Source organism: Sebastes umbrosus, chromosome 13 (genome assembly GCF_015220745.1).
Source record: "Sebastes umbrosus isolate fSebUmb1 chromosome 13, fSebUmb1.pri, whole genome shotgun sequence".
NCBI classification, from domain to species: Eukaryota; Metazoa; Chordata; class Actinopteri; order Perciformes; family Sebastidae; genus Sebastes; species Sebastes umbrosus.
In genome coordinates, this window is record NC_051281.1 from 30,614,470 (window position 1) to 30,633,770 (window position 19,301).

A 19,301-nucleotide genomic window follows, 5' to 3' on the forward strand; every position below is an offset into this window, starting at 1 on the left:
TACCGTGAAATGTTGGGCGACAACCTCCTTCCCTCAGCCAGGACACTGAAAATGGGACGTGGATGGGTCTTCCAGCACGACAATGACCCAAAATATACGGCCAAGGCAGCAAAGGAGTGGCTCAAGAAGAAGCACATTAAGGTCATGGAGTGGTCTAGCCAGTCTCCGGACCTTAATTCCATAGAAAATCTGTGGAGGGAGCTGAAGCTTCGAGTTGCCAAGCGACAGCCTCAAAACCTTAAGGATTTGGAGGTGATCTGCAAAGAGGAGTGGACCAAAATCCCTCCTGAGATGTACGCAAACCTGGTGACCAACTACAAGAAACGTCTGACCTCTGTGCTTGCCAACAACGTTTCTCCACCAAGTACTGAGTCATGTTTTGCTAGGGGATCAAATACTTATTTCCCACAATCAAATGCAAATCAATTTATAACTTTTATATGATGTGATTTTCTGGATTTTTTTTTTTTTATATTCTGTCTCTCACTGTTAAAATAAACCTACCATTAAAATTATAGACCGTTCTTATCTTTGTCAGTGGGCAAACTTACAAAATTGGCAAGGGATCAAATACTTATTTCCTCCACTATATATATATATATACACATATATATATACATATATATATGTATACATATATATATCAGCTTTCTCAGCTGCGCTCTAACTAGCTGTGTTTGAGGGCATGCCAAACTAGCCGCTAGGCAGGTATTATGCCAATATGTGACTTGGTGACATCACCACGTTACAAAAGAAAAGGTTAGACTTCAAACAAGGCGTGTCAGGCAGTTCAGGAGCAGAGGCTCTGTATGACAAGGTAAGTGTCATACAGATAGACTGGTTGACGGTAAGGTTCAAACCCAGAATATGGCCACACACACCAGTAAGTATGTAAATGCAGGCAAAATGTGCTACTGATGTGAACATTTTCACACAGAGCTTTGAAAATAATTACCTTCATTTGAGTTACCACAGCAATGGAGAAACACTGAACAACTGAACTGGTATATTATACTGTGGTGAGTTCATATTTTAGTAGAATTCATAGTTATCTCATATACTGTAGGCTATAAAGCATGTTTTATAAGACAGTTTAATAAAAAAAGTGTCAGCAATAAGGTAAGGAAGCCACGGCCCACACCTCCGTTAAACATTTATTCCATTCATTCATAAAACGCCGCACATAACTGGCAGAACTGCAGCCGGGTTGCCAGTTTTCCAAGTAAATTCCCTGCAGCTCCCCTCTTCCTGCAAAGCCTGTGGGTAAATAAAAGCATACTCCTTGTTAGAGGACTCCCCTTCCCTTTTTCACGTTCTGGTGGATTACCACCATTTTGCTTGTAAAAAGCTGCGCGGCAGCAGCCAATTTCACTGATTAATCAGCACAATTAAAATTAATCTTTCTTCAAAGAGGGTTTGCTTTATCACTGTTACAGCTCCTGACATTTACCAACATAATGCACACTTTTACCTTCCACCGCATCCATGCTTTCCACAAAGTTGAACCACTACCATCTTCCTAATCTTGAAACATGATCTGGAATCCTAAAAAGGTAAAAAAAAAATGGGTAGGGCTGGACGTCCATCCCTGCCTTTCCGCGTGACTCAGCCAGGACGCTCTCTGAAACCAAGGCCTATTGAAGGAGGCTGGGTCACAGGCGGACATGGGTCTTGGGGTATGGGGTATAACGCATGCGCAGTGTAACTGAAGCTGCGGTCGTGCGTTGGTATTGGCTCAATTTCGGCGAGTGCAGACCAGATTTTACTGCGCATGTGTTATACCCCCAAAGATATGATGTGCGACCCAGCCTCCTTTCCATAGGCCTTGTCTGACACCAGGATATGTTTACATGAGCAACATAGAGCTGTTGTTTAACCTTACCTCGAGGGAGCTCATTTCCACTCAACTTTTCTCTTTATTCTCTCAGAGATGCATATTCTGAATCATACTTCACTGCAAGAGTAGTGAACATTGTAAATGTTGACTACTGCTGGCACTAAACAGAACAGTGTTTGGTTGCATGAGGACATAAAATCCAAATAGATGATTCTTAATGCTGTTTTACAGGCTTCTCCTCCCCACCGAGGCAAATCCTGTGGCGGAACAATGGAGTGTGTTAAGTAATATCCTTAACTAGTGGACTTGAGTGACACTGTGCTCAATTATGAAATGACAGGAAACACAGTTTGATTTGCCTGGTTTTCATTTGCATTGCATTCATATACTGCAGTGCTTAACCTGTTCAGAGTACCAGGGGGCTCAAACCTATCCCAGCATGCACTCAGGTGTGAGGCGGCGTACACCCTGGACAGGCTGCCGGACGACCCCTTAGTGATCCACAACACAACACGGTGCATTATTAGAACCCTAATGTCAGGATTAAGAGCATGCATCCATTAGTACAGACAAAGACCCTGATGTTGATAAAAACATCAATATGCCCTGACTTCTGTCACAGCATGGTAACCATAGCGTGGTAACCACAGCGGGACCTGTGAAATGATGAGGCCACATTATTTGCTTGCTTTGAGGAAAGTGATTGCACTTTGATGCGCGGGGAGGTTAGGGGGAAGGGTGGTGCCAAGTGGCCCAGCACCATTATTTAGCACTACATTACCTCCCATCCCATCCCTATTAGCAGGTACAGATGGTGCTCCTCGGGCCACTTAAAGGTGCTCACAGCTGGCAAACCTGAACTACGTCTGGCCATTCACACAGCAGACCAGATGGATAGTGGGTCCATTAGTGCAGGAGAGTGTATAAGCATGATCATACACACACACACACCCATATAGGTGTATACAGTACACGTGTTACAGTGCAAACTCTGCTCCGCAAACACTGGAGGGGTTGGAGCTGATATACTGGGAGAATAAACTTGAAGATATATGTTTAGATATACGAATTATAATTTGGCACACGATAGTCTGGTTCAATATCAGTATGCATCGTACAGTTATTTTTTTTAGCATTTAATTTTTTCCCCTGGTGGTGGTGCCCTTATTGCAATAATAACGAAAAATAATGAAAGCAATTTAATAAGAATAGGATTGTCAATCGATTAAATTAATAATCGCTATTAATCGCATGATCGTTCATAATTAGAGGTCAAGGGACCCCTTTGAAAATGGCCATGCCCGTTTTTCCTCGCCAAAATGAATCAGAAATGTAGAGCGTTATTTAACCTCCTTCGCGTCAAGCTAGTATGACATGGTTGGTACTGATGGAGTCATTAGGTTTCGTAGTTTCATATGATGCCACTATCTCCACTCTAGCTTTCAAACTGATCCCGCTACACCCAAAAAGTCACAAGTTGCATTAATGCGTTAAAGAAATTAGTGACATTAAAACAAATTTGCTTTACCGTGTTATTATCGCATTAACTTTGACAGCCCTAAATAATAATAAAAAAAATTGCACAAAAATGCAACATACATCCCTGAAACTGTGATTATTGGTCCTTTTTATTTTGCTTTTGGCAGATTAAAGGTCTTCTGAATGTGGACTTTGATAGAGGAACCTGAGGTTTTCTACTGGATCAGTTGTTTTTAGCCACACATAGTACCTGAGACCTTTGCTTTATGCCTACGCTTTCTCTCACTCCTTGTTTCCTGTCTGCTGTTTGTTTACCTGTTGACAAATAAAGGCACACATGATAAATGTGAAGCACTGCAGGAATCCTTCTCTCATAAACAAATAATTTCACGATACATTGCGAGCGCTGACATCGCCTCCGTCACGCCTCCTGGGCACCGGGTTTGGCCTGTCCCTTGTCTGCCTGAGGTGCAGCTGGCCCTCCCTACCAAGCCTGCCAAGCCACTGTCTCCAGGCAACAGGCTCAGGGGCCACCTGTCATTTTGGTTCAATGGACACACCTGCACACCCACCTGTCCACATCACAGCGAGACGAGACAAAAAAAGAAAAAAAGAGTAGTACTCATCCTGGCTGGTTGATGACCTGATTCAGACTGAACGGATGCGTCTGAGTAGCCTGATTTAGAGAGATGTGATTGAGGTTGACAGACCTGAGAGAGGCCCGTGTTTTGTTATGAATGTTTGGGTAATAATGACTGATGCTGCCTTTGTCTGCCTGTGTTCTCGCACTGAGTCGATACATAAACCTTGCTTTCGCAGAGATGATTGTCAGACTTTCTCATCTTCTTCTTTCTCATATAACTATTCATCACGGAAATCCTCCTTTGTGCTTTTCGGCTTCACCACCTGCCGTTCTCCTGCACACGCTCACCGAGAGACTGTTCTGATTACCCACTTTAACAATGACTGGACTCAGGCAGAAGCTTTCAGTGTGTCATAACCATTAGTTCCATCTGGATTCATCCATTGGATGACACACGATTGACAGCTCATGTTCACGGTAAGAGACTGGAAGCGTTTCATTTCTCTTAATACTTACAATTAATTCTTGTGGGTCCAGGAATTTTCTCATGAATGAATGCATCAATGGTCTCTGTGTACGAGAGACATTTTGCTTTGTGCTCTGGATAGATTCGGCATGACTGCCAGTATAAAGATACAGAAATGTGATGAAGGGCCTGAGGGAGCAAGACTTGGAAAAAAAATGATTGTCATAAGCTATCTATAGAGAGCTACAGGAATGAGTCCTAAAACCAGGAAATGAGTTAGCATTTTAGCACTTCCGGTTCCCTCGACTGGAAGTCAACAGGTTTTTAGTTAGATGCCTGAAATAAGGTCTGTGGTTAACACAAGCTGAAGAGATTTTAATGTTTTTTTCTACGATATAAAATATAATAATACATATCCCACTCATACATTTTAAAGCCTTATTGTGTCTGTAAAAAGGCGGCTGCTAACAAGTGGCTAAATGAGACGACTAAACATCATCATGCCAACTTGTCTGCCTTTACAGCCTTGTTGTGTATACTCACTCTCATGCGACCGTGGTGGAGTTCGTCTATAGCCTAACGTTAGCTTTTTATTTCTGGCAATTGCATTTACTCTTCAAAAATCATAAAAGTGGTGTTCATTTGTGGAGATAATCTTGCCGAACAAAACGTGTCAGTATCATAAACGTGTGTTTGCCACAGAGCTGATTTTCTGCAAAAATCTAAAACAAAATGGACAAATCCCATTGGCTTTTTGTCAAGGGAACCAGGGTGATGCTAACTTCCTGGTTGGCCCCAAGGCCTATCGAAAGGAGGCTGGGTCACGCGTCATCAACGCGTCATATCTTTGGGGGTAAAATCTGGTCTGCACTCGCCGAAATTGAGCCAATGCAACGCACGACCGCAGCCTCAGTTACACTGCGCATGTGTTATACCCCATACCTCAAGACCCATGTCCGCCCGTGACCCAGCCTCTTTTCCATAGGCCTTGGTTAGCTTACAGTACAACAATACGTCATCCCTGGAGCACTCTATTGTAAGTTTAATGGATACATTAAGATGTGTATAACAAAGCATGATATCTAAACCCTGCATTTTTCTTACCTGGGCTGCACGGTGGTGCAGTGGTTAGCCTGTCGCCTCACAGCAAGAGTGTCGCAGGTTTGAATCCAGCTTGGGGTGGAGGTGGTGGCTTCTGTGTGGAGTTTGCATGTTCTCACCGTGTTAGCGTGGGTTTGCTCCGGCTTCCTCCCACAGTCCAAAGACATGCAGGTTAGGTTAATTGTTGACTCTAAATTGCCCGTAGGTGCGAATGTGAGTGTGAATGGTTGTCTGTCTTTATGTGCCAGCCCTGTCAGCTGGGATTAGCTCCAGCATCCCCGCGATCGCGGATGGGATAAGCGGTTACTTATAATGGATGGATGGATGTTTCTTCCCTTGCCCTGAGGAAGTTACATAAGGCACTGTATGCTTGTCATGAGATTAGAAAGTTATAGAAGTTATGTTGTACTATAGTTTCATCTCTGTTATTGTTGCCTGAACTTTAGCACATGGCCAGTTCCAGCTCACGATATACTAATATGGCAGTTAGAGCCTGCCTGTGGAAAACAGAACAGGGTTTGCATTGGAGTGGAGAAAGTTGTTCCAGCTCACTAACCGTCTACTTTCAACGGCCCTCCCTGCTTTGACACGCACATCCTTTCTCCCACAAATTGCATTCATATATGCAGCTAATTTGGAAAAGTGACTGAGGTTCACTGCCAACATCTAACTCCAGTACAGGAAGTAGTTTTCTTACCACAGAGAAAAGTAAGGGTGTAGAGGTCAGGGACACTGCTGAGTCTTGGGACTGCATCCTGTCTCAAGCTTTATGCATTTCATTATTGTAAGATACATACTTTTAATTGCCATGGTCACAATATAAGACGTCATGTGCTTTTAGTTGTCTAATTATAACCCTACTGTCAATACGTTAATTATGTCACAACCTGAATTTGTAGGGGAATCAAATGAAAAAAAAAAACAGTTACCATTTTGCAGATATGTTTACTATGAACTTCAATACAGACATCTTCAATAAGTGTTGCAGGGAACATTTTGCCGATATGTTTACAATTGGGCTGTCAAAGTTAACGCGATAATAATACGTTAACAATGATTTGTTTTAACGCCACTCATTTCTTTGACGCATTAACGCAATCAATCTTCCAGAGATTGTACCAGGCTCAGTTTTTAAGCTAGAGTTAAGATACTGGCATCATATGCAACCAGACAACCTAAGGGTTAGGGTAAGGGTAGGGTTAATCCATTGGTACCAACCATGTCATACTAGCTGCTCGCAAAGAAAGGTAATAACGCTCCAAACCTGTGCTAAAATTTGGCGAGAAAAAACTGTCATGGCCATTTTCAAAGGGGTCCCTTGACCTCTGACACACTGACAGCTGTTGTTGCCTGTTGGGCTGCAGTTTGCCATGTTATGATTTGAGCATATTTATTTATGTTAAATGCAGTACCTGTGAGGGTTTCTGGACAATAATTATCATTGTGTTGTGTTGTTAATTGATTTTCAATAATAAATATATACATGCATTTGCATAAAGCAGCATAGTTGCCCACTCCCATGTAAGAGTATTAAATACTTGGCAAAAATCTCCTTTTAAAGGTACATTTTGAACAATTAAAAAAAATGGGTGATTAATTTGCGATTTATCATCGATAACCATGCGATTAATCACGATTCAATATTTTAATCGACTGACAGCCCTAGTTTAGAGCTAATATGAGAGCAAGTCAATGTGGTGTCTTGTTGTTCCATGTTTGTATTTTTTAATTCAATTGGTTTTAGAACATCAACATTAGCTAGCTGGTTAACACTGGCACATTTACAGACTGATGTTGACTAATGTGCATTGCCCTCATAAATAAAGACAATAAGATTAACATTTTGTTGAGATGTTGATCAAGCGCGACTAAGAGTGTACAGTCATGCTAGCAGCTCTGTGAGGCTACTGCTTTGAGCTAAATGCTAACATCAGCATGGCAGCATGCTGTCAATGACGATGCTTACGTTTAGCACGCATGATGTGTATCATGTTCACCATCTTTTTAGTGTTAGCATGCTAACATGTGGTAACTAGAAGTGCACTCGGAGAGCGCAGACCTCCGCCAAGGCAGGTTTCATGTACGTCGCTGCGTAATTGGAGTAATCCTCCAAACCAACGGCAGTGAAAACATTACCTCCTTCCTAGGCCTTTGGCCTTGGCGGAGGTAATTAGCACTAACCACTGGCTGACTGGAATGTCATTAGTTTTGCAGATATTTGGTCATAAGCCAAAGTTTTGGAAACATTTTTATCTGATGAGGGTGCTAGCTGAAAAATCAGGGGATCACCAAAGTTTTTACAATTCATCTTGTGGAGAGCACACATATCTGTACCAAAGTGCATGGCAATCTATCCAATAGTTGTCGTGACATTTCACACAAACCCCAAAATGTCAACTTTATGTTGGTGCTAGACGAAAAAAGAAATGCTGGAAAGCTATGTGGCAAAACACTAGACAATCTGACCAGTGACTGGTGAACTAGAACTGGTATATATGGGCTGGAGAACTGATTAGGGAACAAGCTGCAGGTGAGGAGATGGCCAGGGAAACCCAGGTGAAGGGAATGAGATGATTGCAAGCAGGAGGGAGTGGCAGGCTCTGAAATGACATGAGAGGTTAATGAGAGGCATTAAAACAGATATAAATAAACTACGAGTTGGTAGGGGTCGTGACAGGGACTTCTCAGCTATGAATGTCATGGCAATCTATGCAATATTTGTTTCCACCCTGTACCAAAGTGGTAGTCTGGCCAACCAACCAACCAACTGATACTCCTCAACCACACTGCTAGTTCATCATTAGTAGTTCTACTTTCTCAGACCTCCTCCACCCCTATACCCCGTCCCTAGAAGCTGCGGTCCTCAGACACGGGCCTCACCATCACCCACACCAGCCTGCGGATTTTTGTGGACAGAGCAGGAACTCTCTCCCGACAGAGATCCGCAATGCCACATCCACTGACTCATTCAAAAACTGCTTTGTTTGAGTCCTGCTTTGTTTTGTTTTGTCTCCCGACCTCCATGTAAAGTGTCCTTGGGTTTCTTGAAAGGCGTTATATTAAATGGAAATTATTATTATTATTATAACAGATTCACTAATTAAAGCAGGGGTAGGCAGAATATTTTTGCCATCATTGGGCAAAAAATCCATAATAACCTTTCAGTATATTGTAATTCAAGTGTTTTGAGAGAAAACTAGACTTCTGCTCCTCCTCATGTCTCTGTTTTCAGACTTTAAAAAATCTAGCCCGTGACGGGAGACTTTGACCAATCACAGGTCATTTCAGAGAGAGAGTGTTCCTATTGGCTGTTCATTTAACAGAGGCAGCTGTAAATCACTTGCAAACACGGATCAAATGGTCAAACTAGGCAGCGCTGATCAAATATGAATCAATATTCTGTTACAGTAATGCCTATTTCTCTCCTCAAATGTGTTCAGAAACATCTTGTAGTGTACTGTTTAGCTGTAAAATGATAAAGTTTGATCTCCAAATGGCTGTTGGGTCATAAACATTCTCATTTTACAGCTTAACAGTACACTACAAGATGTTTCTGGAAACATTTTATGAGAGAAATAGGCATTACAGTAACATAATAATGATTCATATTTGATCAGCGCTGCCTAGTTTGACTGTTTGATCGGAGTTTGCGAGTGATTGACAGCTGCTCAGAGACGGCAAGGCTCCAGCTCGGCTCTGATTGGTTGTTGAGGCACATCATTTTTTTTTTTTAGATTATCTGTCTCATGCACTACTGTCAGGATATAGCGATCGTTTTATAAAAATAACTTTTTTTAATCATATTTGTTCTAATCTTGCCCACTGCTGCTTTAATCTATACACAACAATCATAACCTCTATGACTGTATAGTACACCTTTAACTTTGCATCATGTTTTAACTACATACGTGTGACAGAATACATAAATGATTATTATTTCGTACATTGACTATCAAAAGATGAATAATATGTGCTGAGACTTACTTCAGATCACGTGCCTGGTGCCAGGACTTGGTATGTGTGCAGCATCCACACACACACACACACACACGCACACGCACAAACACACGCACACACACACACACACACACACACACACACACACACACACACACACACACACACACACACACACACACATACACATACACACACACACACACACGCACACACACACACACACACACACACACACACACAAGCCTGAAACTGTTTCAGCTGACCCCAGTGACCACAGCCAGGATCCAATTCTTTGCAACACAGTCTTCAGTTTAAAAGTTGTCAGAGTGTCCATACGCTGCAGGTCTATAGGGTCTGTGGAGATATTTCTAGCACCTTTGGAGCCCAGTGAAATAGCAGATTTTAATCTCAGCAAGGCCTCTAGAGCCGTGACATGATGATTTTCTTCTTTTTAAAACCGCAGTTTTAAAGTTTTTTGTTTTTTTTTTCTCAAGGAGGTACAGTGTGTGACAGACCGGGGTCTATCTGAAAATACTTATCGTCCTTTGTATAAGCCTCCTTAACTCCAAAATGGGTGCTATTTGTCTTAATTACACAGAGCGCCAGGAAGGTTGGTAAAGTAGTTTCAGGATAGAACGGTGTGTTTCTGTCTGTCCTGTGACTGGCGACTAATTTACTTGAACTTAAACTGCACCAATACTGCACTGGTGTGGTTCTTAACCAAAATGGTAACTGAATTAACATTATTTTCTTGATACTGTATGTTTTGATTCCTATTCAATTCACCTTGCACTATATATACATGTGAATTACCTCACATGCCAACAAAGAGGTTAGGAACCAGTGGATGTTTAATTATTATGTAATAAAAGTCTTTGAGAACTTGTCATTGTGTGCTTTCACACTGCCAGCATATATAGTGGGACTGTAATTAGTGATGTATAATGCGGTTGCCCTTTGGGAATTGGCTGTTTCGAGTTTATTCAGCCCAATTAGCGGGGTTTGCTATTTCGCCTAAGGAATGTATTGAGGAGCTGTCTTCTGTGCCATAATTGTATCTACAAGCTGTTACTGGGGATGCATTGATGTAGTTCTGTACAATTTGCTAAACGTACAATATTCATTTCAATTACACAGATTTACTCGGCTAAATTGTTTTTCTCATCCTGTGGACTCCTGGAAGAATATCCCAATTGGCTTTGGAGAGATACCAACAGTGAGAGACAGTTGTAGAGAGAGAGAGTGTATGTTAAAGAGGACAGGTAGCATATTTAATGGTCACATGTCTGAGCTGGTCGCTTCAGTGTGAATTCAATACAGTCACATTGTATTTAAATGCTAATGTGCTTGCAGTGCAAGATGTCTGCCTATTTCGACTTGTTTCCTGCTCCCCGTCACAGTAGAAATCTGTACAAAACCAACCGACAAGGAAAACACTTAATTACCTTACTTTGTCCAGACTGCCCTTATTCCAAATTCAGCACAATGTGAGTGGGCAGCACAATGCATATTGATTTTGTGGCTCAAAAAGAGGTACGTGTGACTGTTATGTGAATTGGCGTTGCAGTTTCCACACTTTCCCAGAATACCCACACTCCCATCATAATTTAGGTCTGATTATGCCTTCATGCTTCTGTAATTTAAATATTTACCGGGCACCCCGTCAACATCCGCAATCCTCCACCCTTCATTTGCATTTTGATAAGGAGGCCAATAGGGCAGAGAGGTTTGGAATAAATACACTGTGTCATCAGCATGTGCTCACTCAGAGCTGAAATTAGCATGGACCTTTTGGCCACGCGTTCTCGCAAGAGAAGTGCCTCTTTTAAATTGGCCATGAGGGGTCATGATACCCCTGGGATGACAAAATAGACTCATGTTTAGAAATTGTATAAAATCCTTCCAGCATTGAGTCTGGCAGCGAGACTGAGGCAATTCTCTTTTCTGCAAGGTGGTTATGGCAAAGATTATAGACTGTAATGTAATTTCAGACAAAAACAGTGTTAAATAAAGCTTCAGCTCCACAACAAATCATGCATGCTTTACATTTTTTTACCAAAGAAGAAATGCCACACTGTTTCAAACTCATATATCTAAATATCCCCCAATTAAAAGCCGCCATTGGTTTCCATTCATTTCTGTACAATATGAAAAACTATTAGCGGACTATTAAACCTTGCTTGAATTATGGAACCCATCACAGTGAACATGAAGTCTAGATTATTTTTTGTTACACTAATGCAGTGCAACATCAGTGGGCCTTTATGAAAACTAAAAAGTCTAATAACGGATTTTTGTACAGAAATTCATGTAAATCAATGGCTGCCTACGATGGTTGGAAAAACACTTCCAAAATCTCAAGAGAGAGAGAGAGAGAGAGAGAGAGAGAGAGAGAGAGCTGAAACACTGACAATACCACTAAATAGAGAAATGCTATTGTGGCACACTGCTCTGTCTAGTGTCAACCTTAAATCATTATGTTATTTCCACCAATGAAATGAAGGTAATTTAAAACCAATTGAACTTGATTTTAATGAGTTGTACTCAGATAAATGTGATTTTACCACAATACATTTAAAATTGTTATCAAATCTGCCAACTGAAAGATACCAGTGGTTTCAACACCCTTACAAAAAACATTTGGTATTGACAAACCTCACTTTCATCTGTTCATTATTGAGTGGTAATTCTCAAGTATAGTGGTCGTCCTTTAACCGCAGGGTTGGCGGTTCGATCCTCGATTCCTACTGTCTGCATGTCGTAGTGTCCTTGAGCGAGACACTGAACCCCGAGTTGCTCCTAGGGCGCTTTACAGCAGCCCACTGCTCCTCACGATGGGTTAAATGCAGAGGTCAAATTTCATGTATGTACCCGTACGTACATAATGAAGCTAATAAAGTTGAACTTTTTTAAGTTTTAATTTGCCAAACTTTCCTCTCAATTGCTTTAAAGTGCTAAATTACAATTTGAACTCTCACAATTAAGGAAAACCAAAGATAAATATGAATTGTCTATTGATGCTACTGCCAATAGCTTTCAGCGAGAGTTTCAATGTGCCATTCAAATATTAGCACAATGTCTATTTAACAATATTAAAGATGTAATCTGACACAATCAATCTTTGTGAGTGGGTTAGGATGGAGGATATTGAAAAGAAGATAAAGATATAATGAAAGAGAAGATAGGAAAGGGTCAAGTTATTGCCACTGACACGTTCATATTGATTAACTGTGCGGCCTGCAGGATTTTCAGTCCGGTGATACAGCTAGCATGCTAACTAAGCTGCATGAATTACTTGAAGGCACTGACATAAACATTCTGTCTTCAGTCCCTTTTGAGCTTGATGCGAGACAGTGGCACTTTGAGGATGCCAGTGGGAACCCTGACAAAGGTTTGAATAAACAAACACTCCTGCTTGGAGCTACAGAGTGCCGAGTTACAAGCATACCCGGCATGTGGATGTGTGACATTGAGGTGAATGCATAGAAGTTATGATGCCCAGCCAGGAAGCTATACACTCTCTTCAATAAGTATGGTGGTGAGGTGAATCCAAGTTAAAAGCTACTACTCCTTTACTTATCCCTCTAGCTCATCTTAGGATCAGTCAACATGAGTGTAAACATGTTTTGCTTTAGGACTCTGAATTATAATAATAGTGTTTGTAGATTTAAATGTTCTTTCATATTTTTTAGTAAGTTCAAGGAAAGACACAACAAGCAAAAAACTCAATTTCTCAATTTTGGGCTATTTTGCTTCCATAACAAGCCCAGTCGCACCGCAGTTTGTGAAATAGTCACGATATTGAATGTATTGATTCGTGTACAGAGACACAGATTTTAAATTTTTTGTGTGATGGTCAGAACAAAATTGCATGTAATCCACGTAATTATGAATTGGGAAGTATAGAGAATGGTGAACGCCGCGTAGATAGGTGTGTCAAAAAACACAGGACTTTCACTTAGAAGACCGGTGACAACAAGTCAGAGTTGATTTATTTGTCACGTAACTTCCACACTTTAGTTACGGCACTTCTGGAGTTATTTTAACCCAAACCACGATCTTTTCCTAAACCTAACTAAGTAGTTTTTGTCAAGTAACTTCCGTACTTAAGTTACGCCACATCTGGTGTTATTTCAACCCAAACCACAATCTTTTCCTAAACCTAACTAAATAGTTTTGTTGCCTAAGCCTAACTAAGTCGATCTATTCCTAAACCTAACTGAGTAGTTTTATTTTGAAAAGACTGAAGCAGAAATTGACACGTGCGTCACGTGTTGCTGGACATTCGTAGGAAAATGCACTAAAAATACATGGTTGACAGTCGTGCTGAGCGTCACGGAAAAAAGGGAAATTTTGTGAGTATTTCACAAACTGACTTGGGACTGTGTTGCCATAACAACAGACTAGTGGAAAGAAAACAATCCAAAATTCCCATCTAGATGTTCATTTTACTATCCTGTCTATTTGCATCTTTAGATTTCTCCAAAATTCACCAAAAGTTAGCATTAGATAATGCCTCATTTGCATATTTAAACGTACATTTTCAGAAAACATTTAATACAAAAAATAATTGTCTTAATGTAAGTAATCAACTTGGGAAATTTCATGATGATATATATTAGTTAAAGATTCAACCATATTGCCCTATAGTGTCTGACGAAGGGTATGGAATTTTACAATGAATATCTTTGAAGGACGTTTTCTCAAAACTACTTCTCACCACTTCAGTAGCACTTACTGTACATACACCAAACTTTCCAGTTTCATTCCTGTCTGTATTCTGAATTGTTACTCTGTAAACTTACTTTGTTCATACATTATTCATAGCCTGCTTTATATTTATATTCATAAAAACATGGCAAAAATGGATTTTATTCCAAAAAACATGGCAAAACAGTATTTTCTGATTTATGGAGTTATACAAAGAGATATCCAAAATTCCCTTTGTAAAAACCTTTGACTCTGTCAACAAAATGAAACAAGAATTTTGAACCAGGCTTCATCCAATGTTCAGATTTCTGTTCTGGAAATGTTTAATAAGATAAACATACAACTTACATACACCAAACTTTCCAGTTTCATCCCTGTCTGTATTCTGAAGGTTTTTACTCTGTAAACGTACTTTGTTCATACATTATTCATAGCCTGATTTATATTTATATTTATAAAAACACATTTTATTCCCAAAAAACATGGCAAACATGGATTTTTCATAGTTGTTGACATTTTTTTCTGATTTATGGAGTTATACAAAGAGATATCCAAAATTCCCTCTGTGAAACCCTTTGACTCTGTCAACAAAATGAAAAAAAAAGAATCTTGAAGCAGGCTTTATCCAATGTTCAGATTTCTGTTCTGGAAATGTATGCAAATTGTGCTAGTAGTAGATAGTAGTTAAAATGTTTGCCCTATTCACTTGTGAGGACTACTGTGGGTTTGTGGTGTCTTGATATATGATTGAAACAGACAAGTATTAATTTGTCTATGGCTGCTATTTTTGTGTGTTTTTTTAGACCTTTAAAAGCATTGAGGTATGGATTGTGCAATTGCAATGGATTTTGCAAAAGAGGCTATAACAATGTACGATGCACATTTTGTACATTGAGTATACCTTCAAACTTTTCTAAAACTCTTCGCTGCAATAGTGGTTGAATTTCTTAAGTGTATATAAAACTGCCAGGATTCACTTCTGACCAGGACCACACTGTTATAACGATATGTTTGGATCGTAGCGTCCTGCAACTGGTATGCTGTATCAAATTCTCTCAAACTACATGTTAGTCATCTGACACCAGATTTACAGAGATAAAATCCATGTCCATGAAACATATTATATATATCAATTTGTCTGCTACAACTGGCACATTTAAAAAAAAAAATTCAGATTCAAATATATAAGCTTTCATCTTTCAATAAATAAATACAGATTCTATTTTTGTGGGTGGAAAAAGAAGGCATATGTGCATCAGGGTATTCTGTGTGTGTGTGTGCGTGCACTCAAGTGTGCGTGCCTGGGGAGAGTAAGCTTCAAAGGGCTTGACATTGTCAGTAAATAACTCATGAACACACTAAATGGGTCGAGGATAGGGGAGTCACAATGGCAGTGTCCTTTATGAAAAATCCAGTGGCTACAAGTGTGTGATTTTGACGCTGGAGAGAAAGAACTTGGAGGTTGCAGTATGAACCCGTCATGCCACACTTCACTAGGTAGGAGGAACTTTTAGACAGGGAAATCTGTCTTCACTTGTTTGAGATGAGTAGTGTGGCTCAGCTGAGTGAATAAATGTGAATATGAATAAAGAGGTTGCAGTGAGTGTACCCACTTACGCCCCACATACTTTTAGCTGACCAGAATTGAATTGTCTATTCTAGCCCAACCCGGTCTCACAGGAAGGCATATAAATACCACAACATTACACAGCTTTTCGCATGTCCTTTTTACACCATGCAAATGTTTGCAGTTAGGTTTATGCAAGAAAACCACTAACTTAGGATCAAGCAAGAAAACCACTTAGGTCAGGTTAGGGAAAACGTCATGGTTGGGCTTAAAATAAGTATGTTAACTAAATAAAATACGTACGGAAACAACGTAACCCCACTAACGAACACACGTTACAAACGTCAATATGAAAAACATGACAAACGTCACTAACATAACTCACAAGACACCAGTCATAAACGGTCTCAAACACGGGTCTCCTGGTTAAAACTCCAGTGTTTGTTGGACCCATCCACCTCCCCACCGCTTTTTTATACAACGTCACTAACTCTTACCGTACCATTTATACATGGATGTGTTTATATTGTAGTCAATACAGGATACATGGCGTACAAATGACATGCAGAAATCAGGAGAGGCATTCTTATTGCACGCTAAACGCCTGCCACATTATTGTGTCTTTTATACTCCTTTTCATGCGAATGGGCTGTCTTTGGACACAATAACAGGAATACCTTAAAATAGTCCTCCAATAAAACCAACCTTTGTGAGGTCATATTGTTGCATTGAAGCTGATCAGAGCGATGATTTAACTGGACATTTTCAAGGCCAATTGTGTATGGTGTTAGAGCGTATAATAAAGCTTGTCAGACACTTACAGTTCAGTTAGTTTTGGAAGTTGAGTTAACTCACACTACACTTTTCAATCGGCCTTTCTGCTCGGTCAAAACGTACAACTTCTCTGCTCACAAATATGGTTTGATCAACTGTTCTGGACGTGGGTGGTCATATTGAGCGTAAAACAGTTTTGTTAATTTATTATTCCTTTAAGGGTTTATTCAAACAATATGGCTCTGTCCACAAACGTGGATAAAAAAGGAAAAATATGGATGTGGATGATTCTGAGGTGATGAGGACAATCTGGTGTGTTTTGCAGCATAGCACAGTCTCAGTCAAGACTGTACTAGCCACAACATGTAAAATACTACTCTAATAATAAACAAGCTCACTACAGTTCATAATGGATCTTTCCACAGCAGCCATGTGGAAAATTGGATCACTGAACTGCTCAAACTGCAGGACAGCCGACTCAAATTTTCTGTCACACCCAATCCATTGTTGTTGATTGTTCAGGCAACTAATGAGGTCTAATCTATGCAGTGTCTGCCTGGCATAAGATACTTTTGTTGCTTTGTTCAGCCCCTGTATATACGTTTGTTACTTCGTTTTTTTTTTTTATCCATGGCAAGAAGAAGAAGAAGAAACCTTTATTTGTCATAGTACATACAGGTACATACATGAAATTTGACCTCTGCATTTAACCCATCCCAAGTATTTTAGGAGCAGTGGGCTGCTGCAAGTGCCTCGGGAGTAACTCAGGGTTTAGAGTCTCGCTCAAGGACTCTTGGACATGCAGACAGTAGGAGCCCGGGGATCGAACCAACCTTGTTGTTAAAGGACGACCCGCTCTACCCACTGATCTACAGCCGTCCCGTAAGAAAAAAAAATGACAATGACAATGTCAGTTGGTTGGTTGGACCACAACATTGGTCCAGACTTGAATATCTCAACAATTATTGGATTGATTGCCATGACATTCATGGGCCCAAGCCGGTGTACCGTATAACTATTGAGATCTGCTGACTGCCCTCTGCCCTTCTGCCTTCTCTTTGTGTTTAATGCAAGTTGACATTTTCTATTGGTTGTACTTTACAGCTACTTTACTGCTCCCATTCATAGTTTTCAGTCACGTAACTCCAGCAGAGCCTGGAGGGCAAAACCAAGCCCCCAGGAGGAGCACAAGGCTGTCAGATCTTTATTTTTTACACTCAGCAAGTGTTCAGATCACCTCTCAAACGAGGAAAAACAAAGATAGATATACAAACTGCAAGTCTTAGGCACATGTGACCCATATACAGTACCTGCTGCGGTATTTCAATCATTGAAGTGGAAGTAGACAACTTTTCAGCTATCTAGCAGGCTAGCTTATCAACTCCTTGGTCATAACAGCATCTAATAGCTTTAACCACTGCTCAAAACCTCTTCTTTGTTTATGTAATGTGCGTTTGGATTGGTTTCCCATAAGCCTTGCTTTCACTGTGCAATTCTGTCTGATACTGGGAAAATTTAGGCTTGCTAGCTCACTAGCATGCTAGCTACACAAGCTAACGCTGACAGCAAGTAACAAACATCTATGATTCATTGTCTGTTTGATAATCTAAACAAAGAAGACGTTTTCTTGTGGTGGCCTTTCTAAAATGAGCAGTGATGAAAGTTACTATATTCTGTTCCAATCAAGGAGTTGATAACCAGACAGTGTTAGCTAGCATAGCTTGCAGGTTGAAAAGTTGTCTCAGCTACGTCCCCGGAGCTGTACTTTGGTGATGTTTAGTTACATAATGTTATATCTTGTGGAGACTCCATCCCTTATACTGTCGCCAAGATGAAAGTGTAACGTCACAGTTATCTGTACTTTCAGTCTGGACGGGTCACTAGTGCTTTTGTTTGCGAGGTGAAGGACAAGAAATTAACGTTGGTTACTGTGGTTGAGCTAGCTGTTACCCGCATCTCCGTAGTTAAACCAGCCGCTGGAGACGGACACAGGCGGAGCAGACGTAGTAACACAGCTGGAGACAGACAAAGGCAGAGCAGACGTAGTAACACCCTGGAGACGGACACAGGTAGAGCAGACGTAGTAACACCGCTGGAGACGGACACAGGCGAAGCAGACGTAGTAACACTGCTCGTGAAGCAATGTCTAAAAAATTATTTAAATGGATGAATAGTTAAATGAGCTGCTTTGACCATGGAGATGGGAGAGACGGCTAGCTTGGTCGTAGTTGAAGGTTGCATGGGTGTTCGGTTGCAGTCAGTGTCAGTGTAGTCCGCTCTAGTCAGGGACGGCGGCACGTCTAATTTAATTCCATAAATCCACAATCCTCTGCTCTGGGTTTTGGTTCTGAGACGGTGCTGTAGAAACACAGTCCAGGCTCGTCTTCTCTTCGGTTTCTGCATCAAATGAATGACAACTAACAGTGGGGTAAAAGCTGAGCTGTCGCTGGTGGACAGTGGCGGGCTGCTTTGTTTTGCCCTCTAGGTGGGCGTTCCCGTAGGGCCGTGACGTCACATGAAAATTATGAATTGGCTGTTGAGGGCGAATATTCAAAACACTCCAGCGTCTGTATTTGCGTGAGTAACGCAAGGCGAAAATATGCTTTGCCTTTGGTCTTAACATATCTTCAGACTCCCTGCAATAAAAACCCTCTAGGCCTACTGGTTTTTGTGGAGTCTTGTAAACTCGGGTCCCAGATGGCTAAAAGTAAAATGTGACCACAACACCGTAGATGTGATGACAGTTAATAATAAAAAAGAAGAGAGAACGGCTAATATGCATGAAGCAGACAACTGTTGCTCTCAGTTTAAGCCACACGGGTGC

At 40.8% G+C, this 19,301-nt stretch overlaps 1 long non-coding RNA gene across 1 annotated transcript; it reads right to left on the reverse strand.

The window, feature by feature from the left end:
* Positions 1-1,131: 1,131 nt before the first annotated feature.
* On the reverse strand, positions 1,132-2,051 carry LOC119499884. The gene is made up of 3 exons (XR_005209472.1): positions 1,883-2,051; positions 1,472-1,545; positions 1,132-1,257 (listed from the first exon to the last, which is right to left on the reverse strand). It is a non-coding gene; the product is annotated as an uncharacterized LOC119499884 (long non-coding RNA).
* Positions 2,052-19,301: the final 17,250 nt, after the last annotated feature.